Source organism: Callorhinchus milii, unplaced genomic scaffold (genome assembly GCF_018977255.1).
Source record: "Callorhinchus milii isolate IMCB2004 unplaced genomic scaffold, IMCB_Cmil_1.0 Scaffold3, whole genome shotgun sequence".
NCBI classification, from domain to species: Eukaryota; Metazoa; Chordata; class Chondrichthyes; order Chimaeriformes; family Callorhinchidae; genus Callorhinchus; species Callorhinchus milii.
In genome coordinates, this window is record NW_024704744.1 from 89,036,850 (window position 1) to 89,063,158 (window position 26,309).

General features: G+C 46.6%; 1 protein-coding gene across 1 annotated transcript in view; it reads right to left on the minus strand.

Annotated features, from left to right (window-relative positions):
- Positions 1 to 26,309, minus strand: part of daam2 (dishevelled associated activator of morphogenesis 2) — a 183,351-nt gene that overhangs the window by 70,877 nt on the left and 86,165 nt on the right. The window lies entirely within an intron of this gene.

Genomic DNA, 26,309 nt, shown 5'->3' on the forward strand with positions numbered 1-26,309 from the left:
GGAAGGGGATGAATTGTGCAGAGGAGAGATGGAGGCGGCAATTAAAAGTAATTCGATCCCATCAAGCTGGGCCAAAAGCAACTTCTTTTTGCCTTTCAACAGGGGAGAAACTCTTAAAATTTAAGATATATTTTAACCTCTGTTGAGACAGTGACTATGACCAGTTAAACTGAGGGAGAGGCACATTCATCATAGATGGTACGTGTGGAATGTAAAGGGACTTTAACCTACCTCATTCTCGTTCCCTGCATGGCTCAGTCGATGAAGGCACTAATCAGTGTGAAAGGGAGTCATACAGGTCCTCTGTCCAATAGCTTGTGTGCACAGTTAGCTAATTCCAGCCAGGAAGGGGAACATTATACTAAAATTAGCCTCAGCACCTACAAGCTGGGAAAGAAAAAGGGGAGGAGACTCGCCAGGGCTCATCACTCCTAATCACTTACCAGTAACTGGGTGAATTTCCAGTGAGTTGTTGTCCAGCAACAACAACCAATTACATTTGTACAGCGCTTCAGGAGGATGTCCCGAAGTACTGGGCAGTCAGGGAACCTTACCTGAGCTGGTGGTTAGGATCAGGAGGGGTAGCGGGCAGGGAGGGTAGGGATAGGAGGGTGACAGAAGATATAATTAGGACTCAGCTACAATAATTCCTATGTTCAAATAGCCTGGAGATGCTCCTTGTTCCAGGTGAATGGTGCTGAATGGTACTTGGGTATGGTACCAGACAGTGTCCACTACTTCAATCCTAATTTACAGTAAAACTGGTCTCAATGTCCATTCCAGCCACTCAGAGAATGGTATAAATGGTGGTGCAATGATATAACATTATCTGGCATTTACAAGTGCCTTTTAAATAGTATTAAAGGTGTGAATGTTTCCTACCACATTAAATTTAGGGGATGCAGCAGAACTCACTGGCTATTTCAGGGGAAGTGGAAAGAACTTGCCTGGGAATGTTTGTTTTAGAAGTTCACCATGTGCACATTTTGTACGATTTTAAATGCTGTCTTAATTTTGAAGTCAGTTTTCTTTTAAATTTAATTCTGAAAAGCCATGAATATAGTCGTAATCTCGACCCGGGAGGAATTTCTGCCCCCACACCCGCCCCCGGCTAACTAGCTATAAAGAACCCATCTCCCTGTCATTTCTAGCCCCATGTGGAATGATTTTAAACACCAGAACTTTGGCTGAAAGAAACCTCACACCGCAACCCGTCTACGATTCAACCGTCAGGAATGCTGTTGGGTTGAATTAATCTCTCCCAAAGAGTGTCCTTATGGTTCACGACACTGAAGCCAGGGAGGAGGAGGAGGAGGAAGAGGAAGAAGGGGGGGAGCTTGGGAGAATCCCAGGCACAGGAGGATCCCACAGGAGTCCTCATCAGACAATTGCAATTTTTTAACACAATCAGAATTTTAAAGCATAAAAGGAGGCCATTCTGACCATTGTGCCTGTGCCAGCTCTGAAAAATTTATCCATTCCTCATTTGTGATGGGGCGTTCCATCTGAAGTCCTGTAGCTCAGTAATTAGAGCACTTGCCTTGCAAGCGAAACACCAGGGTTCAATTCCAGGCAGAGGGCGAAACCTTGGGCAAGTTTCCTTACTCCACACATCTAATAATAATCCCTCCAAAACAAAACAACAATAAATTGATAATTTTCAATCTACGACTGTTTGTGGGACACTGCTGTGCACAATTGGCTACCATGTTTCGCCCACAAATATACAGTCAATTCACTTTACAGTCTATTCTGTGAAGCGTTTTGAGACCTCGAGAAGACGTGAAAAGCGCTATATCAAATGCAAGGATTATTATTATTATTATGTGCTAATCACCCTCTGTGTAAAAAAAACTAACCTATCTCTCTGCTTTTTCATAATGATCTTAAAGTCATGCCCTAAGTTACTGAAATAAAAACAGAAATCACTGGGAACACTTAGCAGGTGAGGCAGCATCTGTGGAGAGAGGGAAGTGAATTAAAGTATCAGGTCCATGACCTGCTGAGTGTTCCCAGTGACTTCTGTTTTTATTTAAGATTTCGAGCATGTGCAGTGTGTTGCCTTTTGCCCTCTGTGTAACTGGCTCAGTGACCAGTGCAAAAAGTTTCTCCCTATTTACTTCATCAAAGTTCTGCAAAAGATTGAACACCTCTTTCAGGTCTCCTCTCAACCTGAAAACAGCTCAAGTTTCTCCAACCTCTCCTCAGAAGTAAAGCGGCCAACATCAATCCCTGACATCATTCCTAATGAATTTCCTCCTTAGCCTCTCCATAGCCTTGCCATCTCCTAAAGTGGGGTGCTCGGAATTGGAGAACAGCTGCAAAGGCTTAATGACTGACCAAATTATCATTAGCTCAGCATAAAACAGTAGGCAGTGGCATATAAGCGATGCCTCTGACTGTATCTCAGGGCCAGTGAGACTCAGTGACTGCACCTTAACTAAGTCCTCCTTATGCTTCCTGTCACTGTCCAGCAATAAGTGTCTCAGTGACAAGCATTTCTATACCTGTGTTTGTGTGCGAAACACTTGTGGTTTGTGCATGTGTGTTTTTGTCAGTGTGTTTGCATGTGTGTGTGTGTGGGGGGGGGGTGTCTAGATTTATGTGATGTGAATGCATGTTTTGCGTGCATGCGTATGTCTATTTGTTTGAGTGTGTGATGTGTATTTGTGTTGTGTGTGTGCGTGAGTGTGAGAAATACAGCCAGGAAGTCTACTTGTCAATGCCCTCGGAGTCAGGTTTCCTCTCCAATGTAATAACCTTTCAAAGTAAACATGAAGTCCGCTACCACAGACCTGACATTCACTTCAATGATTTCCTCCCCTCCCCCCTCAACACACCAGAAGACAGATACACACAGACCCTGCAAATGACTTCCTCTCCATGAAAACCTCCCATTCCTTCTGCAACATTAGGGAGTCCCTCAGGATTACTTTGGGAACAGAAAGTTTATTTGATCAGCTGGCCTAAGGTGCTGCACAAATAATTTTAACCTCCTCTGTCGCACATCATCTTGAAATCATCCAGTAGCCCAGAAACAAATGAAGCCCTTCCCCTCTCTCAGTCCCAGGCTTGACCCCATTCCACATTGAAACTATCCATCCACAAGCTGCAAGCAGGCGAGTGTGACCACAATCCCACCTTGGATTCTTCGCCTCGTCCTCTCTCCTGGTGACATTGCCCTCAATTCTTCTCTCTCCAACCTCATTAAAACTGATGGTTAAATCAGTGCTGTGTGTGGCTCAGACTGGCTGCTGCATTTGCCTTCATAGCAACAACCACTGATGTCTAAATTTTGCAAAGTCACAAATGTGTGTGTAATAATAATAAAGAAAATCATAATAATCCTTACATTTGATACAGGGCCTTATCACGTCTTCGAGACGTCTCAAAGCAAACCACAGGATATACTGTAAAGTGAATTGACTGTATACTTTGAGGGCAATATAAAAAGAGTCCAGGGAAAAAGCTGGGGCCATTATGGGCTTGATGGCCAAAGGGCCTCCTTCTATCCTGAAATTTCTAGTATTTTATAATTCTAAAAAAGAAAAATGGTCAAAAAAATTTAAATGCAAGTCTCAAGTCTGCTCAGATGTTGGGACTCTGTAAAGTCCAGTGAAGTCCCTGAGGGTGGGTCACAGCATAGCTGGGATTTACTCATTATGAATCCTTTTGTAACTCCTGTAGTTTACAACAACAAGATTACATTTGTATAGCGCCTTTCACGTCGGGAGGACGTTCCAAGGCACTGGACAGTGTCAGTATTTCAGACCGAGCTAGGGTCAAGGGGGAGAAGGGAGGGGAGGGGAAGTGGGGTGGCATGGTCGAAGAGGAGGGTTTTGAGGCGGGACTTGAAGGAGGCTAAGGAGGGGGCGAGGCGGAGTGATTGGGGGATGGAATTCCAGAGGTTGGGGGCAGAGTGGCTGAAGGCTCTCCCGCCAATGGTGGGGCGGGTGGGGCGGGGACGTGGAGCAGGCCAGAGCCGGCTGAACGGAGGGAGCGGGCGGGTTGGTATTGGGTTAGGAGGTCGCAGAGGTAGGGTGGGGTGAGGCCATGGAGGGCTTTGTAGGTGAGGACCAGGATCTTGAACTGGATCCTCTGAAGGATAGGGAGCCATTGGAGTTGGGCGAGAATGGGGGAGATGGGGTCACGGAGTTTGGTGCGGGAGAGGACACAGGCTGCAGAATTCTGGATTATCTGCAGCTTGTGGAGAGAGGAGTTGGGAAGGCCGACAAGCAGGGCGTTTGCATAGTGGAGCCTGGAGGTGATGAAGGCATGAACAAGAGTTTCAGCGGCCTGAGGGGTGAGATAGCGGTGGAGTCGGGTGATGTTACGGAGGTGAGGGAAGGCAGAGCAGGTCGTGGCTTGGATGTGGGGAAGAAAAGACAGTTGAGGGTCGAACAAGACACCTAGGTTCCTGACTGGCTGGTGAGTTGAAGTGTGCAGCCATGGAGGTTGATGCTGCCAGAGCCTGAGGTGCAGAGGCGCTGGCGCGAGTCAATCAGGAGGGCCTCAGTCTTGTTCACATTCAACTGTAGGAAGTTTGCCCTCATCCAGGACTTGAAGTCCGATAGACAGTCTGTCAGGACAGCAGTGGTCCTGGAGTTGAGGGTGGAGGCAGAAAGATAGAGTTGGGTGTCATCCGCAAACATATGACCCCATGTCTGCGGATGATGTCACCAAGGGGGAGCATGTAGATATTAAAGAGAAGAGGGCCAAGGACAGAGCCCTGGGGGACGCCAGATGTGACAGTGCCGGGGCTGGAGGAGAAACTGTTAGAGGGAACAAAGTGGAGACGGTGAGAGAGATAAGAATGGAACCAGGCAAGGGCAGATTCGCAAAGATAAAGTAAGGAGGCGAGGCGATGTATGAAGATGGAGTGGTCGACAGTGTCGAAGGCGGCAGAGAGGTCGAGGGGGACAAGGAGGCAGAGGGAGTCCTGATCACAGATGTTCGGAATGTCATTAGTGACTTTGAAGACGACTGTTTTTAGGGGGGTGGGAACTGAACCAGTTGACAAGGAGAGATTGATGACATCGGACAGGAGAGGGGCCAGAAGATGGAGCTGGGAGATGAGGAGAGAGTTGGTGATGGGATCGAGGGAGCAGGTGGTGGATTTGAGTTTGCGGACAGTCATGGTGAGGGAGGAGGGTGAGATAGTGTTGAAGGAGTATAGGGGGAGATGGGTGGGGGAGGGGGGGTCATGAGGGAGAGGTGATGTGAGGGTGACAGTGGACGGGGCAGAGGTGGCTGAATGTATCCCCTTGATTTTGGATTCGAGGAAGTCCAGCATCTCCTCACAGTTGGAGTTTGAGAGGATGGGCGAGGTATGGGAAGGTGGATGGAGGAGACGGTTTGTGGTGGTAAAGAGAAGCCTGGGGTTGTCCTTTGCCTCCAAGATAACCTTGGAGTAGAAGGAGGATTTGGCAGAGGCAACAGCGCAGCGGTAGGTCTTGGTGTGGTGAAGCCAGATCTGCCGATGGACCGTTAGTTTGGATTTGGTCCAGGCGCGTTTGGTAGCTCGTACTTGTGCCTTGAGGGAATGGAGTTGGCTGGTGTACCAGGGGGATTTACGGGAGTACTACTCTAATGCCCTCCTCACCGATCTCCCATCCACTACCATCCATAAAATCCAACTCATTCAAAACTCTGCCGCCCGCATTCTCACCCACATGAAACTCTGCTCCCTGATCACCCCAGTCCTTGCCAGACTGCACTGGCTGCCTATCCCAGAGAGGATCGATTTTCAAGATCCTCACCCTCGTATTCAAGTCCCTGCACTCCTCTGCACCCCCTACCTCTTTGACCTCCTCTCTCCTCAAAACAGTACCCGTTGCCTTTGTTCCTCCGGGTCTGGCTTCCTCCTTGTCCCCCGAGTCTTACACTCCACCCTCGGCGGCCGTGCCTTCAGCCACTATGCCCCAAGGCTCTGAAACTCCCTTCCTCAATCCCTTCCTCTCGCTCCCTCCCTTCCCATTTTCAGGTCTCTGCTGAAGAACTTTCTTTTCGACCGCGCCTTTGGTCACCTTCCCCCCCTCCCCCCTGGCTCGGCCCCGGGATCCGAAACTGTAAAGCGCTCCGAGACGCCGTCCGGCGTGGAGGGCGCTATATACATCCAAGTTGTTGTTGAGTATGAGGCAGTTCGGGAGGTGAGGGGGACAAGGGAGTCCAGAATGGAGGAGAGGGAATTGTGCAGAAAAGAGAGTGAGGAGGGGAGATTGGTCAGGGAGGACCAGAGCTATAGAAGTTCAGATGACTCCAGGGTAGTGGAGAGGAAGGAAATTTTTTTTCTACAGACGGTATGTGATGGTGGAGAGTTGAGAAATGGGAAGGGGTATGGAGGTGTTGAGGGAGGTGAAGTGGTGGTCCGAGACAGTGAGGCCCCGGGTGATCACCAGGTCAAGGGGGTGGCCACAGTTGTAGGTGGGGGAGTGGATGAGGAGGGAGAGGTTAAGGGAAGAGAGGAGGGAGGAGAAGTTGGCAGAGGTAGACCAGGAGGGGGAGGTTGAAGTCGCCTAAGATTAGGAGGCGTTCGGAGCAGAGGTAGAGGGAAGATAGGAGGGTGGAGATGTTCGAGAGGAAGGTTGGGGAAGGCTTGGGGGGACAGTAAACAAGGAGGATTTTGAGGGAAAGCCTGGAGGGGTGGTAGAGGTTAAGGTGTTCAAAGGAGGGGAAGGTTCCGGAGGAGTAAGTGGAAAGGCCGAGGGGCGACCGGGAGATGAGAGCCACACTACCGCCACGGCGATTCAGCCGTTGGGTTTGGTGAAAGGTGTAACCTGGAGATGCTGCCTCAACTTTTGACCCAATATGAAGCAAAGTTGGTGCAACCCTAATTTAGGCTGACATTCCAATTGGATTGTTACAGGTGCTGTCCTTCAAATCAGACATTAGACTGAGGTCCTGTCTGCCTGTTCAGTTGGACATTAATGATCCCATGTTACTGGATATGATTCAGCACTAGACTGGGGTTAGGTATGACCTGGGCCAATAGAAGAGCTGCACTTTTTCCACGGAATCCACTACAAAAGCCCTCTTCTGCTACAAACACCCCCTCGGCTACACACCTGTACACACTGTGTGCTAGGCCCCACTACATACCTGTACACAGTGTGCTAGGCCCTGCTACACACCTGTACAAACAGTGTGCTAGACCCCGCTACGGCCTAAACTAAGCCACCAATTCTTGGTAAGTGCTGTACTATTCAAATTAACATTTTTAGTACTTTAAACATAAGTACATGTTCAGGAAACATATGCATATAGTTTTAATCTGGGTTGTTTCACAAAATGCACCTCTCAATACCACCAATCAACACTGCAATTTTCTGCAAAGCTTCTCAAATTTCTCCGCACTTACTGGGTAAATATTTCCGCACTTTTTCTATTGGCCCAAGGTATGAATCAGCTCCAAATTGTCTATAACTAGACGTGATTTAGTGTTGAGACCATTTGGATTTAGACGTGATTTGGTGATACACTATCTGGATTTAGATGTGACTCAATGATAGCCTGTTGGTTAGCATTCGTAATCATTACATGATAGACTCATATTGTCACTTCAACCCCACAAAACTCACCCACCACTCAACTCAATATATTTTAAGAACTATATCTGGATGTACTTTATAATTATCAATGAACTGACTTGCTTTGATGCTGTCTCAGAATTGGTGGGAGATGGATGAGTGAATTAAGAAGCATGCGTCATGGCTGAAATCACGGTTCAGTGGTGTTATTCAGCTGATTTCTCTGAGACACAGTCATTAAAAATTTTGTTTGGAACAAAACAGCTTCAGATTTATCGGTATTAGAAAACTGCACCAAATCTCCAGCAGAGAATTCCCACGCCCCTGGTCTACATGAATCATCTTACAAAAAGAGTCACCAAGTTTCAAGTGCAGTATCTTAACCACCAACAACAACAAATTACATTTATAGAGCGCCTTTCAGGTCAGGAGCTGGACAGTCAGGGGTCAGGACCTGAGCATGGGGGAGGGGTGGGGTAGGGGTGAGGGAAGGAAGAGAAGGGGGAGGGCGACCAAAAGCATGATCGAAGAGGAGGGTCTTGAGATGGCTTTGAAGGAGGCAAGGGAGGAAGCGAGGCGAAGGGACTGTGGGATGGAGTTGCAGAGTATGGGGGCGGAGAGGCTGAAAGCTCGGCCACTGATGGTAGGGCGGGTTGAGCGGGAGATATGCAGCATGGTTGATAGGGAGTCAGCAGGGGAGAGAGGTAGGTCAGAGAGGTAGGAGTGGGCAAGACCATAGATGGCCTTGAAAGTGAGGACGAGGATCTTGAACTCGATCCTCTGAGGGATGGGAAGCCAGTGGAGTCAGGCGAGGGTGGGAGTAATGGGGTCACGGAGCCTGGTGTGTGAGAGTTTTGGATGATCTGCAGCTTCTGAAGGGAGGAGTTGGGAAGCCCGATAAGGAGGGAATTTCCATAGTCAAGCCTTGATGTGATGAATGCGTGGGTGAGGGTTTCGGCAGCCTGAGGGCTGAGGCAGTGGCGGAGTTTGGCAATGTTGCGGAGGTGGTGGTAGGCAGTGCCGGTCATGGCGCGGATGTGGGGGATAAAGTACAGTTCTGGGTCAAACAAGACACCCAGGTTCCTGACTGGCTTAGTGAGGTTGAGTGTGCAGCCGTGGATGCTGATGCTGCCAGCGTCTGAGGTGCGGAGGTGCTGGCACGATCCAATCAGAAGGACCTCGGTCTTGCTGACGTTCAGTTGGAGAAAGTTGTCCCTTGTCCAGGACTTGATGTTGGACAGGCAGTTGGTCAGGACGCCAGTAGTTCTGGAGTTCAGGGTGGAGGCAGAAAGATAGAGTTGGGTGTCATCCGCATACGTGTGGAAATTTACCCCATGCCTGCGTACGATGTCACCAAGGGGGAGCATGTAGAGGGTGAAGAGGTGGGGACTGAGGACAGAGCACTGAGGAATCCGGCACGAGACGGTGGGGGGACTGGAGGAGAAGCCGTTAGCTGAGACAAAGTGGAGGCGGTGTGAAAGGTGGGACCTGAACCAGTCAAGGACAGAACCTTGGAGGTTGAGGTGGGAGGAGAGGCAGTGGAGGAGAATCGGAGGAAAGAATCTGCGAGGCGTGGTGGGAAGGGCGGAGGAGCTGGTTGGTGGTGGAGAACAGGAGCCGGGGGTTGCCCTTCGCCTCCAGGATTAACCTGGAATAGAAGGATGATTTGGCCGAGGCGAGAGCGGAGCGGAAGGTTTTGATGTGGTCCAGCCAGATGTGCCGGTGGACCATTAGGCCAGATTGAGTGTCAAAAGCGGCCGAGAAGTTGAGGAGGACGAGGAGGCAGAGGGAGCCCTGGTCACACATGGTCAGGATGTCGTTTGTGACCTTGACCAGAACAGTTTCCGTGCTGTGGGCAGCACGGAAACCCAATTGGAGGGGTTCATGAAGTGAGTGGGAGGAGAGGAAAGAGTGAAGTTGGGAGGCAACGGGTCTCTCAAGGACTTTGGACAGAAACGGGAGGTTGGCAATGGGCCGGAAGCTGGTTAGCTGTCATGATTCAAGGGAAGGTTTCTTCAAGGTGGGGGTGATAGTGGCTGTTTTGAGTGGGATAGGAACAGTGCCAGGTGACAGGAAGAGGTTAATGATGTCGGCGAGTAGTGGGGCAAGAAGGTGGAGTTGGGGAGGGGTGGGGACGGGGTCCAGCGAGCAGGTCGGTGGGCTTCATGGAGGATATGGTGATGATGATAGAGGAGGGGGTGACAGGTTCAAAGGTGTGGAAGGAGGGATAGGTAGTGATCGGAGTGTGGGGGGGAGTAGGGAGGGGGTGGAAGTTGGGAGGGCAGTGGCAGCTGAGTAGATTCCCTCGATTTTGGACTCAAGGAAGTCCAGCATTTCCTCACAGTGGGAGTCGGAGGAAAGAATGTGCGAGGCGTGGTGGGGAGGGCGGAGGAGCTGGTTGGTGGTGGAGAACAGGAGCCTGGATTAATCTGGAATAGAAGGACGATTTTGCCGAGGCAAGAGGGGAGTGTTAGGTTTTGATGCGGTCCAGCCAGATGTGCCGGTGGACTGTTAGGCCGGATTTGAGCCAAGTGCGTTCGGCAGACCGCACCTGGCCCTTGAGCGAGCAGAGGTGGCTGGTGGACCAGGGTGAGCATCGGGAATAGGAGGCAGTTCGGGAGGTGAGGAGGGAAAGGGCGTCGAATATGTTGGAAAGGGTGAGAGGGAATAGGAGAGTAAACGCAGAGGATGGGTTGGTGCGGGAGGTGGGCCAGAGGGCGAGGAGTTCAGAGAACTCCAGGGCAGCGGAGAGGGATTGCGGGGAGATCTTCTTCTACGGGCAGTAGGAGATGGTGGTAGGTTTGGAGGCAGTGGGGAGAGGGTTATAGGAGTTGAGGGAAATGAAATGCTGGTCAGAGATGGCGTTGTCGGTGATGGTGACATTCGAGACGCTGAGTGATCACCAGGTCGAGCGGGTAACCGTGGGTGTGGGTAGCAGAGTGGATGTGAAGGGAGAGAGTGAGAGAGGAGAGAAGAGAGGAGAAGTCTGAGGAGGTGGAGCAAGAGGGGGTGAAGTGGAGGTTGAAGTCACCTCAGATGATGAGGCGGTTGGAGCAGAGGCAGAGGGTGGACATGTCAGAGATGAAGGTGGGGGAGGATTTTGTTGGGGGGTAAATTAGGAGAATTTTTTGCAAAAGATGGGAGGGATGGCAGAGGGTAAGGTGTTCAAAGGAGGGGAATGAGCCAGTGGAGTAGGGGGATAGGGCAAGTGACGCCCTGGATATAAGAGCCACACCACCGCCACGATGGTTGGGGCATGGTGGAAGGTGTAGCCGGGTGGTGTGACCTCAGTGAGGGGGAAGGTGTCACCTGGGGTGATCCAGGTTTCCGTGAGGGCCATAATATTAACGTTCTCATCAAGGATGGGATGAGAACATTGCCGGCCAGGGTCTTATAGCAGATGGAGCAGACGTTTTAAAGGCCAATACGGAGTGGACAGTTGGCAGGGGGGTGTGTGGGATGGGAGGGTGTAGTGAATTGTTTGGCAGGGACGGTGGGGATGCGGATGAGGGAGGAGAGATTAGCCCCGGGGTCTGGGTCCCGGGTGGCTTGCGGCAGTGGTGGGGAATGGAGTAGTCGGTGTGGCTGCTGCTGGACAGCCAACGGTGAGTGCTGCGATGAGCCCGGCAGAGGATTCCCGGGCTGGAGCAGAGGGAAGCCGTGGGGGGGGGCGGGGTGGGGGTCAAGCAAAAATAGGAGATGGGGAGGGCAGAGAGAGAGCAGGATAGAGCGGGAGAGTTGCAGGGATGGGGGTCATTTTGAGGGAGAGCCAGCTCGGGTCGGGGGCAGCAGCCAAGATACGCACACTGGGACAAGAGGTGGCAGATTAGTGGGACACTGTCAGCCTGCAGGAGGCTGTGGAGGCTAGAGGTGGCACAGAGTGGGGTGGACGCTCATTGTGGTCAGTCAAGTCCCAAAGGTGGGTCACAGACACTCACATATACAAATGCCAGCCTCTCAAACCAGCCAAAAGGCAGCAACAGTTCCATTCTTAATACTGTCATGATCAATATATGATATTATATGATCAAGTCACTGGATCAATCTCCATAATCAAACACAGTTAAAACTGTACTTGATTTTAGCCAAAGGCAGAGAAGGCAGAGAGTGTCTATTAACAAATGTGTAGGTTTCCTTCCCAGCCACATGCTGTCACAGCTCGAGCCCAGTCTAGAGGTGATGACAGCAGGAAGGGAGTGTGCTCCGAACATGAAAACTGGAAGGCACAGTTTACAAATTAACAAGTCTCTCTCTCTCTCTCTCTCTCTCTCGAGAGAGAGAGACTAGAGATTAGATTCCCTTCCCTCCCCTTACTAACTCCTGGACCTCAACTAAACCAGTGGAAGCTATATCAATTAAGCCCTTCCAATAAGCAAAGACCTCAGCAGCATGAGGAGGGAACTGACTGAAATGGAACAGAGTGAGAATTGTGTTAAGGAATTTGGTGAGAGTGGGGATTCGATGCAGAGGGGGAAAGATGTGCATAATTATAAAATATATAATATTTATATTAAAATATATAAAACATATCTGGGAATATGTCAGGGCAGTTGAGACCGGTTGCATCTACAATGTGTGCCATGTGGGAACTCCAGGATGCTTTGTGTGCCCTGGACAGATATATGTGCTCGAGCTTGAGCTCAGGGTTTCTGAGCTCGAGGAGAGGCTGGAGTCACTAAATAGCACATGGGAGGCTGAAGAGTTCAAGAATCAAACGTTTCAGGAAAGGCCACCCCACAGCCACAGAAGGTTCAGAAGGAGAGTGAGTGGGTACCCGGCATAGTAGGAAGCGGGTTCAGGCAGTGCAGAAATCCTCTGAGAGCGTGGCACTCACAAACTGGTTCTCTGTACTGAATACTGGTGAGGGTAATGACACCTTTGGGGAGAGGAGTCAAAAGCAAATGGATGCACAGGAGGACACAGAGAAGAGTACCAATGCAGTTGTCACTGGGGACACAACAGTGAAAGGAGTAGACACGCAACCAAAAGCGTAATGGTATGTTACCTCCCTGGTGCCAAGGTTGAAGACATCATGGAATGGGTGCAAAACATTCTACAGGGGGAAGGGGAACATCCAGAAGTTGTGGTCCATGTTGGGATCCATGATGTAAGGAAAAAAGGGCTGAGATCCTACAGGTATCAGAAACTAGGGAAAAAACTATAGAGTAGGATCTCAAGTGATCTCTGGTTTACTCCCAATGCCTCGTGCAAGTGAGTATCAGAACAGCAGGATCAAACACATGAACTAGAGAAATGGTAGGCTTCAGATTCCTAGATCATTGGGACCAGTTCCGGGTGCAGGTGGGACCTGTACAAGGTGGATGGGTTACACCTGAACAGGGCTGGGACCAATGTCCTCACAGGGAAGTTAACTAGTGCTGTGGGGAAGGGTTTAAACTAATTTTGAGGGAGGAAGGGAATCGGGATGTAACATCAGAGAGGTTACATAGAGAGTTACGAGAGGCTAATAGCAATGCAATAAAGCATAGTCCAGAAAAAGGAGGGATTAGACAGGGTAGAAATGCAGACCAGACTAGGTTGGTCTTGGAGTGCGTGAGCATAAATGCACAGAGTGTGACAAACAAGGTTGATGAGCTGCAAGCTCAGGTTGCCACATGTGGTTATGATATACTGGCAATAACAGTTATTATTAGGGCAGGAATGGGAGATGAATATTTCTGGCTACAAATGTATTCTGGAGGGATAGGGAAGGAAAAAACGGAGGGGTGCGTGGTGGCAATATTGATTAAATATATGGTTACACGGCCCTGGCAAGAGACAATGTGCTAGAGGGACCATCGTGGAGTCCTGTAGCTCAGTGGTTAGAGCGCTTGCTTTGCAAACGAGAGACCTGAGTTCGATTCCCAGCAGGGTGAAACCTTGGGCAAGTTTCCTTACTCCACACGCCTGATAATAATCCCTCAAAAAAAAACAATAATAAATTGGTCATTTCAATCCATGTTTGTGGGACACTGCTGTGCGCAATTGGCTGCCGCATTTCGCCCACAAATATGCAGTCATTTCACTTTACAGTCTTTGTGAAGCGCTTTGAGACGTCTAGAATGCACGAAGCATTCAAAATAAGATAGATGAGTTAAATGCACAAATACAAACAAACGGGTATGATCTGGTAGCCATCACCGAGACATGGTTACAGGGAGATCAAGGGTGGGAGCTAAATATTCCAGGGTATGCGGTGTATAGAAAAGATAGGCAATGTGGTAAATGAGGAGGGGGGGTGGCCCTACTAATAAAGGATGGGATAAAAACTGTAGAGAGGAAAGATTTTAAATCAGAAAAGCAGGAAGTAGAGTCAGTATGGGTAGAGGTACATAACAACAAGGGGCAGAAAACTCTAGTGGGAGTAGTTTATAGACCCCCGAACAGCAGTCCCAAGGTATAAATCAGGAAATTAGCAGAGCATGTAGTAAAGGAAAAACATTAATTGTGGGTGATTTTAATCTGCACATAAATTGTGACAACCAAATTGGGAAAAGTAAGATAGAGGAAGAGTTTACAGAATGCATTAGAGATAATTTTCTAGATCAATATGCTGAGGAGACAACCAGGGAACAGGCCATATTAGACCTTGTTTTGTGCAATGAAGCAGGGCTGATCAGCAAACTGGAACTTAAGGCTCCTCTAGGGCAAAGTGATCATAATATGATGGAATTTAGCATTAAGTTAGCGAGAGAAGTAGTTAAGTCCGAAGCAAAAGTCTTAAATTTAAGTAGAGCCAACTTTGCTGATATGAGAGAGTATTTAGCTAAAATAAACTTGGAAATTAGACTTAAGGATTTGACAGTAGACCAGCAATGGCAGACGTTTAAGGAGATAGTGCAAAATTCCCAGCGAGCACATATTCCTTTGAGGAATAAGAATGCCACGGGAAAGGTGGCCCAACCGTGGCTAACTAGAGCAGTTAGGGAAAGTATAAAGTTAAAGGAAGAAGCCTATAAAACAGCTAAGATGAGTAGTAAACCCGAGGATTGGGAGAACTTTAGGGATCAACAAAGGAGAACCAAAAAAGTGATTAAGAGGGAGAAAATGGAATATGAGGGCAAACTAGCGAAGAACATAAAGACAGACTGCAAGAGTTTTTATAAATATATAAAGAGGAAGGTAAAAAAAAAGGTAAAAAAAGGTCAAGGGTATATGTGGGTCCGCTACAGGCAGAGACGGGGGGAATTGTAGCAGGGGACAAAGACATGGTAGAGTCATTAAACAAGTACTTTGCGACTGTCTTCACCTTAGAAGACACCTTCCAAGAATAGAGGGGAACCAAGAAAGACAATGTTAGCGAGCAACTTGGGGGAATTAATATTAGTAAAGAAATGGTTTTAGGTAAATTGTCAGGTCTTAAAACTGATAAATCTCCTGGACCTGATGGCCTACATCCTAGGGTTTTAAAAGAGGTGGCTACTGAGATAGTGGATGGCTTGTCTTTGATCTTCCAAAATTCTCTGGATTCTGGAACGGTTCCCATTGATTGGAAGATTGCAAACGTAACACCACTATTTAAGAAGGGTGGGAGAGAAAAGATGGGGAACTATAGACCAGTTAGTCTGACATCAGTGGTAGGGAAAATTCTTGAGTCCTTAATTAAAGATGTTGTTATGGGATTCCTGGAAGACCATAACAAGATTAGGCAGAGTCAACATGGCTTTACAAAAGGGAAGTCATGCTTAACTAATCTTTTAGAGTTTTTTGAAGATGTATCTAGCAGGTTAGATAGGGGGGAACCAGTAGATGTAGTATATTTAGATTTTAAAAAGGCATTTGACAAAGTGCCACACAAAAGGCTATTGCACAAGGTTAAGGCCCACGGGATTAATGGGAACATATTAGCATGGATTGAAGAGTGGCTAACGGGTAGAAAACAGAGAGTAGGGATAACGGGTCATTCTCGAATTGGCAGGATGTGGAGTGCCACAAGGATCAGTGCTTGGGCCTCAGCTATTTACAATTTACATCAATGATCTAGACGAGGACATTGAATGTAACGTATCTAAATTTGCGGATGACACTAAACTAGGTGGGAGAGTAAGCTCTGAGGATGATGCAAAAAGATTGCAACGGGATATAGATAGGCTAGGGGAGTGGGCAAGTGGGTGGCAGATGGAATTTAATGTGGGGAAGTGTGAAAAAATAGAAAAACAGATTATTTTCTAGAGGGGGAGAGATTAGATAGTGTTAGTGTTCAGAGGGATTTGGGTGTCCTTGCACACCAGTCTCAAAAAGTTAGTTTGCAGGTGCAGCAAGCAACTAAGAAGGCGAACGGCATGTTAGCGTTCATTGCAAAAGGTTTAGAGTACAAGAGTAGGGAAGTCTTGCTGCAACTGTATAGGGCCTTGGTGAGACCGCACCTAGAGTATTGTGTGCAGTTTTGGTCTCCTTATTTAAAAAAGGACATACTTGCCCTAGAGGGGGTGCAGCGTAGATTCACTCGGTTAGTTCCTGGGATGAGGGGACTGACCTATGAGGATAGGCTGAATAAACTAGGGCTATATTCTCTAGAGTACAGAAGAATTAGGGGGGATCTTATTAAAACATATACGATTCTTAAAGGACTGGATAAAGTAGACACTGAGGGTCTGTTTCCCCTGGTGGGAGAATCTATAACCAGGGGTCACAGTCTTAAAATTAAGAGTCAGCCTTTTAGAACAGAGTTGAGGAAACATTTCTTCACTCAGAGAGTAGTGAATTTATGGAATTCACTACCCCAGAAGGCTGTAGATGCTCAGTCCTTGAACATCTTCAAGGCTAAGACTGATAGATTTTTAAAAAACAGAGGGATTGGGGGATATGGGGATAGGGCAGGTAATTAGAGTTAGGTCTGAAGATCAGCCATGATCTTATCGAATGGTGGGGCAGACTCGAGGGGCCAAATGGCCTACTCCTGCTCCTAATTCTTATGTTCTTATGTTCTAGAAGACGTGAAAAGCACTATATCAAATGCAAGGATTATTATTATTAAAAACAGAATTTTTTAGTTAGAGTTAAGGAGCAGAAAAGGAGCTGTTACTCTGTTAGGTGTATACTATAGACCACCGAGCAAATCTGCAAGCAGATTTCAGAAAGATGCAAAACCAATGGAGTAGTGATAATGGGGAACTTCAATTATCCTAACATAGGCTGGCAAAATAACAGTATAAAGGGCAAGGAGGGGAAGGAATCCTAAAATGTATGCAGGATAACTTTCTGGTTCAGTATATTTCCAGTCCATCGAGGAAGGAAGCAATGCTGGATCCAGTTCGGGGGAATGAAGTGGGGCAAGTGAAGCAGGTTTCAGAAGGAGAGCATCTGGACAACAGTGACCACAACATCATTGGGTTAAGACTACTCATGGAAAGGGACAAGGAGCAATCAAAGGTGAAGATATTCAACTGAAAGAGGGCAAGTGAGTCAAATAGGGACCTAGGCAGGTGGAGTCCTGTAGCTCAGTGGTTAGAGCACTCGCTTTGCAAGCGAGAGACCTGAGTTCAATTCCAGGCAGAGGGCGAAACCTTGGGCAAGTTTCCTTACTCCACACAGAGCCTAATAATAATCCTCCAAAACAAAAAACAATAATAAATTGGTCATTTTCAATCTACGACTGTTTGTGGGACATTGCTTTGCGCAATTGGCTGCCGCGTTCGCCCACAAATATACAGTCAATTCACTTTACAGTATATTCTGTGAAGCGCTTTGGGACATTTAGAAGACGTGAAAAGCGCTATATCAAATGCAAGGATTATTATTATTATTATTATTGGAAATAAAGATTGGCAGGTAAAACAACTAATGAGCAATAGGAAGCCTTCAAGGAGGAGATAGTTCGGGGACAGAACAAATACATTCCCACAAAGGGAATAAGGAAATTGGAATTAAAATAAAACTGAAAAAGGAGGCTTATGATAAATTTCAGGTCCAAAATAGCAGATTGCAAGAGGACAAAGACTGTTAAAATGGGCAGACATGTGGCAGATAAAGTTTAATGTGGAGAAATGCAAAGTGATGCATTTTGAGAGGAAGAATGAGGAGAGGCAATATAAGCTGATGGTACAATCTTGAAGGGGGTGAAGGAACAGAGAGACCCGGGGGTTCATATAAGCAAATCTTTGAAGGTGACAGGTCAGGAAGATAAAGCTGTTAAACAAGCATACGGGATACTAGGCTTTATAAATAGGGCACAGAATACAAAAGTCAGGAAGCTATGCTGAACCTCTATAAAACACTGGTTAGGCCTCAGCTGGAGATTGTGTTCAGTTCTGGGCATCACACTTCAGGAAGGATGTCAAGGCATTGGAGAGGGTGCAAAGGAGATTTACCAGGATGGTACCAGGAATGAGGGACTTCAGTTATCAGGAGAGGCTAGAGAAGCTGGGATTATTCTCCTTGGAGCAGAGAAGGTTAAGAGGAGATTTAATAGAAGTTTTCAAAATTATGAGGGGATTTGATAGGGTGAACAAGGAGAAACTATTTCCACTGGCGGGTGGGCCGGTAACTCGAGGACACGGATTTAACATAGTTGTTAAAAGAAGCAGAGAGGAGGTGAGGAGAAATGTTTTCACACAGCGAGGTGTTCGGATCTGGAATGCATTGCATGAAAGGGTGAAAGCAGATTCGATAACAACTTTCAAGAGAGAAGTGGATAGATACTTGGAGAGGACAAATTTGCAAGACTAACAGGAGAGAGATAGGGAGTTGGATTCATTTGGCTAGCTCTTTCAAAGAGCTGGCAAGGGCACAATGGGCTGGATGGCCTCCTTCTGCTCTGTAATATTCTATGATTTATGATTAATCTGGAGGAGTGAAGGCCAGGACAACAGGTGAAAATTCTCTTCTTGTTAAATAGTATTGTAGCATCTTTAACATCCGTATGAACAGGTAGAAGGATTTTGATTTAACATCTTAACAAACAGATTCAGCACTTCTACAGTCTTGTCCTTGAGTGGATTGTGAGCTGAAGTCCCACAGGGGTAGATTAAGATTGCTTACAAATACAGAGTCACTACAGTTACAAAAAACTGTGAAGCATTTTGAGATGTTTTAATGTGATAAAGTGCTGTATCAATTATGAGAATTATTATTATTATAACAAAATAATGCTTTTTAATTGGTTTAATTTCAGCTTGCAGAAGATTATAGTTGTGAAATCAGTGAGGCATTGAAATATTGTGTTAGAACAAACAAGGGAATGAATCTGGGAAAAATATAGCAGTAAATGTTTTAACTGTTTCATCTGATTTGCACACTGCTGAATTCCACAAACAGTTAATGACCAATTTCTCTGGAAGATTGGTAACCTGGGATAACAGGAGAAATTAACTCTCTTCTCTTTTCAAATAGTTTCCTGGGATCACTAACATCCACCCAAGCAGGCCAATGGAACTTAGGCTTTTATGCCGCAGCCACCTGATACACAAGAGTTCCGACAATCCAATGCTCCTCATTATTACAATAGTGTCAGCCTGGTCTGTGCACTCAAACCGCAATGTGGGGCTTGAACCCTCCCTTGCCTCCTTCAAGACCCGTCTCAAGACCCTCCTCTTTGACCATGCCTTCGATCACCCTCCTCGTTGCCAAACCTGACTCCCAGCTCGGGTCTGAAACACTGATTGGGATGTCCTCCCGACGTGAAAGGCGCTATACAAATGTAATTTTGTTGTTATTGTACTACCGGGACAAATTAACTGTGTCCCAGGGTTCGTAGAGATACAAAGCAGAAGATTAATGTAGCACTGACAGACTTTATGAAAGGGTCAATTTCAATCACCACTGGTGAGGTACCAATAGATCAGAAGGTGGTGGTTCCCATATTCAAGAAACCTGGCAATTACAGACCCATTTGCCTGACCTCAATAATTGGAAAACTGATGGAGTCAATCATCAGAAAGAAAATGGAATGTTACTTGTTTAAACATAACTAATAAATGTCAATCAACACGTATTCAGAAGGAGTAGATCTTATCTGACCAACCTCATAGACTGTGTTGAAGAGGTGACATCCTAAATTGACTGCGGGAATTCTTGCAATACAGTGTACCTAGACTTCCAAACGGTAGTTGACAGATTCCTTCACAGCTGCTGTCACTGGATAGCAAGCAAAAGATATGGATATGAAATTGTAATTGGCTGAAGAGAAGAGAATGAAGTGGTTGGGGGGAATGTAGAATAACAGGAGACAGCAAAGGTCTTTCATAGAGAACTTGAAAGGGTATGCACATGCGCTAACGACTACAAATAAAGTAAAATACAGATAAATTTCACCCTCAAAAATACACTTTACAGTATATTCTGTGAAGCACTTTGAGACTGCTCGAAGATATGATAAGGTGCTATATCAAACGCAAGGATTATTATTATTATTATAAATGCAAGAAACTGCATAGAAGAATAACAATAGGAAGTACATATACTCCATGAATGGGATAGAACTCACCAAAGGAAAAGCTGAAAGTAACCTAGGAGTACTCATCATTCACCAGGTCAAAACAGTGTGAGTCAAGAATAAATAAGACAAACAGGATGAGGGTTATATTGCCAAATCATTGGAGTTCAGATCCTTAGAAGTCATACTCAAGCTGTAGAGTTCTCGGCACCTGGAGCATTGCGTACAGATCTGGTTGCCATAAGGCAGTGGAGATAAGCGGTCTTGAAATGCGATGTCCCAGAGAGGACATTATGAAAGTATATGTGATTTTAAATGGGATTGAAAATGTTAACTCAAAACAATACTTTTGGATGTGCTGAGGCAGAACAAAAGGAAAAAGGTTTAGGGTTGCAAACAGTTACCATATGTTACCAGGAGGGGTGGCTGAGACCAGGGATGCAGGACTCATTAAAATAAAAGTTTAATGCTCTGATGGGAGGATGGTCAGATGTAGTATTCTGGAAGCATGGGATCAAATGGACCTTCTTCATCTGAACTTCTCTTGTGATCTTGTAGAGGCTGCAAACACTGACAATCAGCAGTTAGTAACATGGTTGTGTCAATGTGGAATGCATCAACAGTGGGAGGATGAGGATGGGATCCGGCAGCTTCTGCTGCCATGAACCACATATGTTTGCCACATGTTGATGGCTGGGAGGTGGTTGTGAAAACATCTAGGTTACCTGGTGGGATTGTTTGTGAAGCTTTTGTTGTGAGAGATGACTGGGGCAGATCGGGTTGATGGAAAGATCAGTGTACTGGAAGGAGTAAACTTGTACATGAGTTGAGCCCATACAACCCAACTGTGTCAAACAGCTCCAAATCCTGTAGTCCTCCTGGAATCTGTGCCTAGATTTGTTTGTTGCACAGCCAGAAATAACGCTGTACATGCAAAAATGAGGAACTGGATTTCATTACAGCGCTAACACAGCCTGTGATGGTTTCCTAATGAGGTTTTGTTTCTCCCTTGTACAAAGCGACATCTCAATATCTCATGCATTCAAATCAAATGTATTTGAAGGTAGTGAGGAGATGAGGACACCCATTGTAAGCAAAGCCTCCTGTATCCCTGCTGCTTCTCAGCACTAAGCTGTTAGCTCGTTAATTTGGGTGTTCTTGCTCCACTGTGTCAAGAGGCAGCATAACTGTCCTCAGTTTGTTTCTCATTTCTCATTTCAACTCCCTCCCCAGAGAACTCAAGCCACATTCAATGAACCAACCTAGAGAACAGCGTTCTACCAACAGAGAGTGCCAGACTAGATATTTATTCTTCTGTCTATACTGGGTATGAAATGGAAAATAAGATGATGTAGTCTAAATTTATCTTCCTATGAGAATAGGTTATCAGTCCAAACTGCCCTTCCTAGTTGCAATCACACTCAGGAAATGAAAATCAGGTGGAAAAGTGATATTTCACAGGTACAGTAGGAGGCACTATACTTATACATTGTTGGAGAAGCTTCTCTGTGTTTCTGGCTACACTATATTTGAATGGTGAATGTTTGATATTGACACATGTTATCTTCAATGTGAAATTATTCAAGTAGCCAGAGCTAACATCCCTACCATTGTTAAGGTCAACAAATCACAGATTAACAAGATTAACAAGTCTATTAGTATTTAAATACAGAATAGGGAGCAGCACACAAGTCATAATCATAGAATCATAGAATCGTACAGCATAAAAAGAGGCCATTCGGCCCATTGAGTCTGTGCTAGCTCTTTGAAAAGAGCAATGTAATGTCAATCCCACTCCCTAGCCCTTTCCCCATAACCCTGCAGACCCATCCAACAACAACAACAACAAGATTCCATTTATAGAGCGCCTTTCACGTCGAGAGGACGTCCCAAGACGTGGTACAGTTGGGTCAGGACCCGAGCAGGGGGGAAATGGTCAGGGTGAGGGGAGGGAAGGGAGGGAGGGAGGAGGGGGTAGAGAATCGAGAGGGGAGCTGAAGGCACAGTCAAAGAGAAAGGTCTTGAGACCGGCCTTGAAGGAGGAAAGGGAGGAGGCGGCGAAGGCACTGGGCGATGGAGTTCCAGAGCCTAGGGGCTGAAAGCCCGGCCACTGATGGTAGGGCGGTTGGGGCGCGGGATGTGGAGCAGACCGGAGCCAGAGGAACGGAGGGTACGGGCAGGTAGGTAGGGGGATAGTATGTCGGAGAGGTAGGAGGGAGCAAGGCCGTGAATGGCCTTGTAGGTGAGGATGAGGATCTTGAAATCGATCGTCTGGGGGATGGGGAGCCAGTGGAGGCGAGCGAGGGTGGGAGTGATGTGGTCCCGAAGCTTGGTGCGAGCTGTCCTCCTCAAATACCCATCCAACCATGTTTTTAAAAGTTGTTATCGAATTGACCACCCTTTCAGGCAATGCGTTCCAGATTCAAGCCATTTCTCCAGCCAAGCTTAGATCATATGCTTGATCCTGCCATTATGGTATTTATTTGCCCGAGGTACAGGGAGATCACCACCTTGGATGTTCTATTCTTTAGTTTGTTCCCCAGCTTTTGATATTCACCCTTTGTGGAGTCCTGTAGCTCAGTGGTTAGAGCACTCGCTTTGCAAGCGAGAGACCTGAGTTCAATTCCAGGCAGGTCAGGGCGAAACCTTGGGCAAGTTTCCTTACTCCACACAGAGCCTAATAATCCCTCCAAAACCAAAAGCAATAATAAATTGGTCATTTTCAATCTACGACTGTTTGTGGGACATTGCTGTGCGCAATTGGCTGCCGCGTTCGCCCACAAATATATAGCCAACTCACTTTACAGTGAAGCGCTTTTGGACGTCCTCCCGACGTGAAAAGCGCTATATCAAATGCAAGGATTATTATTATTATTTGTAGCATCTCAGCCCTTTTTTTTAACAATATCATGGATCCCAACCTGAACCACCACTTCTGGATGTTCCCCTTCCCCCTGAAGAAATGTATTCAGCTGTTCCGCGATGTCTAAGACCGTTGCACCAGGGAGGCAGCATACCATCCTTAACTCCCGTCTTCGGTTGCAGAAACGCCTGTCTATACCTTTCACTGTTGTATCCCTATGACAACAGCATTGCTCCTGTTACCTATGTCCCCCTGGTCAACCAATCGGTTTTTACTGTCCTCCCTGGAGATATCAACACTTTCAATATTCAGTACAGAGTACCGGTTTGAGAGTGTTAGACTATTGGGGGCATTCTGCCCTGCCCATCCCCTCTTCCTACTATGCCGGATAGTCACTCAGTCACTTTCCCTCTGAACCCTTGGTGGTTATGGGATGACCACCTCCTGAAGTGTCTGGTCCATCAAATCCTCACATCCGTTGTACAAGTTTGTACACCACTCTCTCAGGAGTCCCCATTATCTGCTGGACTAATCAAACTAATGGAAGAGTCCCACAGTTTGTAGGCCATCGTTAAACAAAGAGTCATTCAAGAATACATCAAGGGATGAGTTTCATCAGATCTTCCCATGATGCTCCCTGAATGAGAATGTCACAGTGCTGGCCTCATCATGGGGAGAGGGGAGGAAATGGAAGGTCAAAGCATTGTAAGGTCTGCCAATCATCAAAAATGATGTTTTTTGTTTCCAATAATGGAGAGCGTCAATTGAAGCCCTCCACCTCCCTGTGCAAATCATGTCTATGTTTAGAGGGATGTCTATGTTTAGAGGGATGCCCTCCCAAGTGAGAAAAGCTATTGCCCAATGCAACACTGATCAATGTAGATGAGAAAGTCACAGGTTCGAGTTCCGGCCTGTGCTCAGTTAGCTGACTCCAGCTGGCTTACCAGTTACACTAGTTAATTGGTCTCAGTGGCCCCGAGATAGGAAAATGTAATGTAGGCAAGGTTTCCTGCTTCTGATCACTAGCCATAAAACAGCTTATGAGGAAAGTATGAAGCATGGGATGACAGCTGCAAGAACATGTTACCTGGAGTCCAGATTCATATGTTCATATATCTAAGGCTTGGTATCCACCTTGACTGATATGTACAGAGATAACCATCTGCTGCTGAAGCTCCGCAAGTCCAACTGGTGGAATCACCACTTGATGCATAGGAATGTGTGTCCACGATATGAGCAGGAGGATGGTGGCAAAGCTCTCATGCACTTCATGCTGAGGTTTACCACTCACCAAGAGAATTCCTGGTATCTCTTATGCACTTTGTGAGGGCTCAAATCTGAGCTTCTCAGATGTCGAATGACTTGTGACTATCCTCCTTGGGAGGGTGAGATGTAAGAGGGATCTCCCTGGTATTCAGCTGGCTCCAAGACTTGGTAATGGAAAATTACGAAGTCTGGAGTTGATCCTCTGTGGCAGTCCCAGTAGTTCTGGTTCCTGAACCAGGCTGCTCCACAGTTTCTTCCAACCCAATTTCTTTTAATTGTACAAGCCAAAGCCCTGATATATAGGGTGGTCCTAGCTGGAGAAGCGGCAGGAAGTTTGCCACAATTTGTCGGTTGTGTTAACCATGTGCAAATATGTGCAGTTGCCTGTATTAATGTAATTAACAACCAATGACATTCACCTGAAATCCCTTTCATTAGTTAACATACTGAAATCCAACATGTGTTACACAACCCAGCTTGTAAATTGCCAGACAGCAATATCAATGGCTATGCTGTTTTAGTTGGTTAGACTCCAACAGTTACTCCAACGCGTACTCTGGGGTCCCCAAGCCAGCCTGCGCCTAATACTTTCTGGAATTAGGTAAGCAGGATGTGTTCCTCCAGGGAGAGAGTGCACATCCCATTCCAACAATTTACCTCTGGGATTTCCACGTGTAGGTGGGATGCATGGAAGTCTCAGCTTAGTTTAGTTACTCTTAAGCATGGTGATGGGTTTCCGCATGTGTCAGACACCCGGCTGACCCCCCAAAAAGTTTGTAAATTAGTTGTGATGTTACCTTTGCACTTACCTTTGCAAATTCTCTTGTAAACATTCAACTGATTTCCCCCACTCATCGCCTCCACCCCAACACCACCACCAACACCACTACAAAACAAACATTTACACTGGCCATTGAGTTCAATTAGCCATCTTGATATCAGCCCAACGCAAAATGCAATCCTTCCATTTGTTGCTCTATGGTAAGTCAGCACAGGCATAATAGGCCGAATGGCCTCCTTCTGTATTGTATAATTCTATGAAATGATAATTGCGGCCAAAATGAACACTGCATTTTCATTAGATTTGAAAATGAGAAGAATTTACTTTTCCCCACAGAAAGGTGAGAAGCAGAAGAGACCCAGAAAGACATATTAACTGGGTTATCTCCCTCTTCAACAGTGCCCATGTTCATCTTTCTCCTTCAGGAGTCGGGAATGGGAAGTGAATGTCTCTGCCAAGCCATGTTCCTGAAGTGAGGAATTAGCCATGTATGTTCCCTTTAGGAATGTCAAGTGAGGTTTCTCCCAAATCATAACCAGTGCCAGACTGAGGCCGCAATTTGAAGTTATTTTAAAGAGGAAAATAGAATTTCTAACCCAGTTGGAAATCTGCAAATTGTTTTATTTTGAAACATCTCGGGTGATGGGGATCTGAAGTGTGGGAGAGCATCCCCGTGGGGTTATGTCGTTGCAGCCCAGGGACGCCACCAATCTGGCAGTCGTGTCAATCCGTTGGCCCTCCTGCAGTCTGGCAAATATATGTGGGATGCCGTAGCTAGTAGCCTGGCACAGAGCGAATAAGCTTTCTCACACATATGGTCGGCAGATATCTGTGAGCCTGGTGGGTCTGGTGCCTGCAGCATTCCCCAAATGATCATTTCAACTTGTTGTGGCAACAAGATGTAGTTTATGGATATTGGGATAGAACGACATTTGTGTCTAATTCTCATTTCTTCTCTTTCTCGCTTCACCTCAAATGCGAGGATTATTATTTCTTTTTTTGCTCAATATGCAAATGAGGCAAATAGCGGACTGTTCTTTCCTCTGGTGAAGTGATACAAAACACATGGCAATAATCTTAAAAGTAGAGCTGATATGGCGAGAATTGAGATCAGCAAACATTTATTTTTTCACAGAGTTGTGAGTATATAGAATGCACCACCTTAGGAGGCCACAAAACTCCAGACGGCTATGCAAGCAGAATCAATTTCGATGTTTAAAAAGGAGATAGATATATACTTGGAAAATAAGGGAAATTAGGGGAATGGGGACAAAGTGGAGAAATGGGATTAAAAGAATTAGAGGGGAGGTGAGGAGAATTATTTTCACAGAGAGTTGTTCGGATCAGGAATACATCAACTGAAAGGGTGGTGGAAGCCGATTCTATAACAACTTCCAAGACAGGGAGCGGCGCCAGGACAGCGCGGGGAGGAGCCTGGGCCTATCTCTCAGGTATTTAAGCTCGACGCGGCAGGGAGTGCAGCACAGGGCTGTTGAGGAG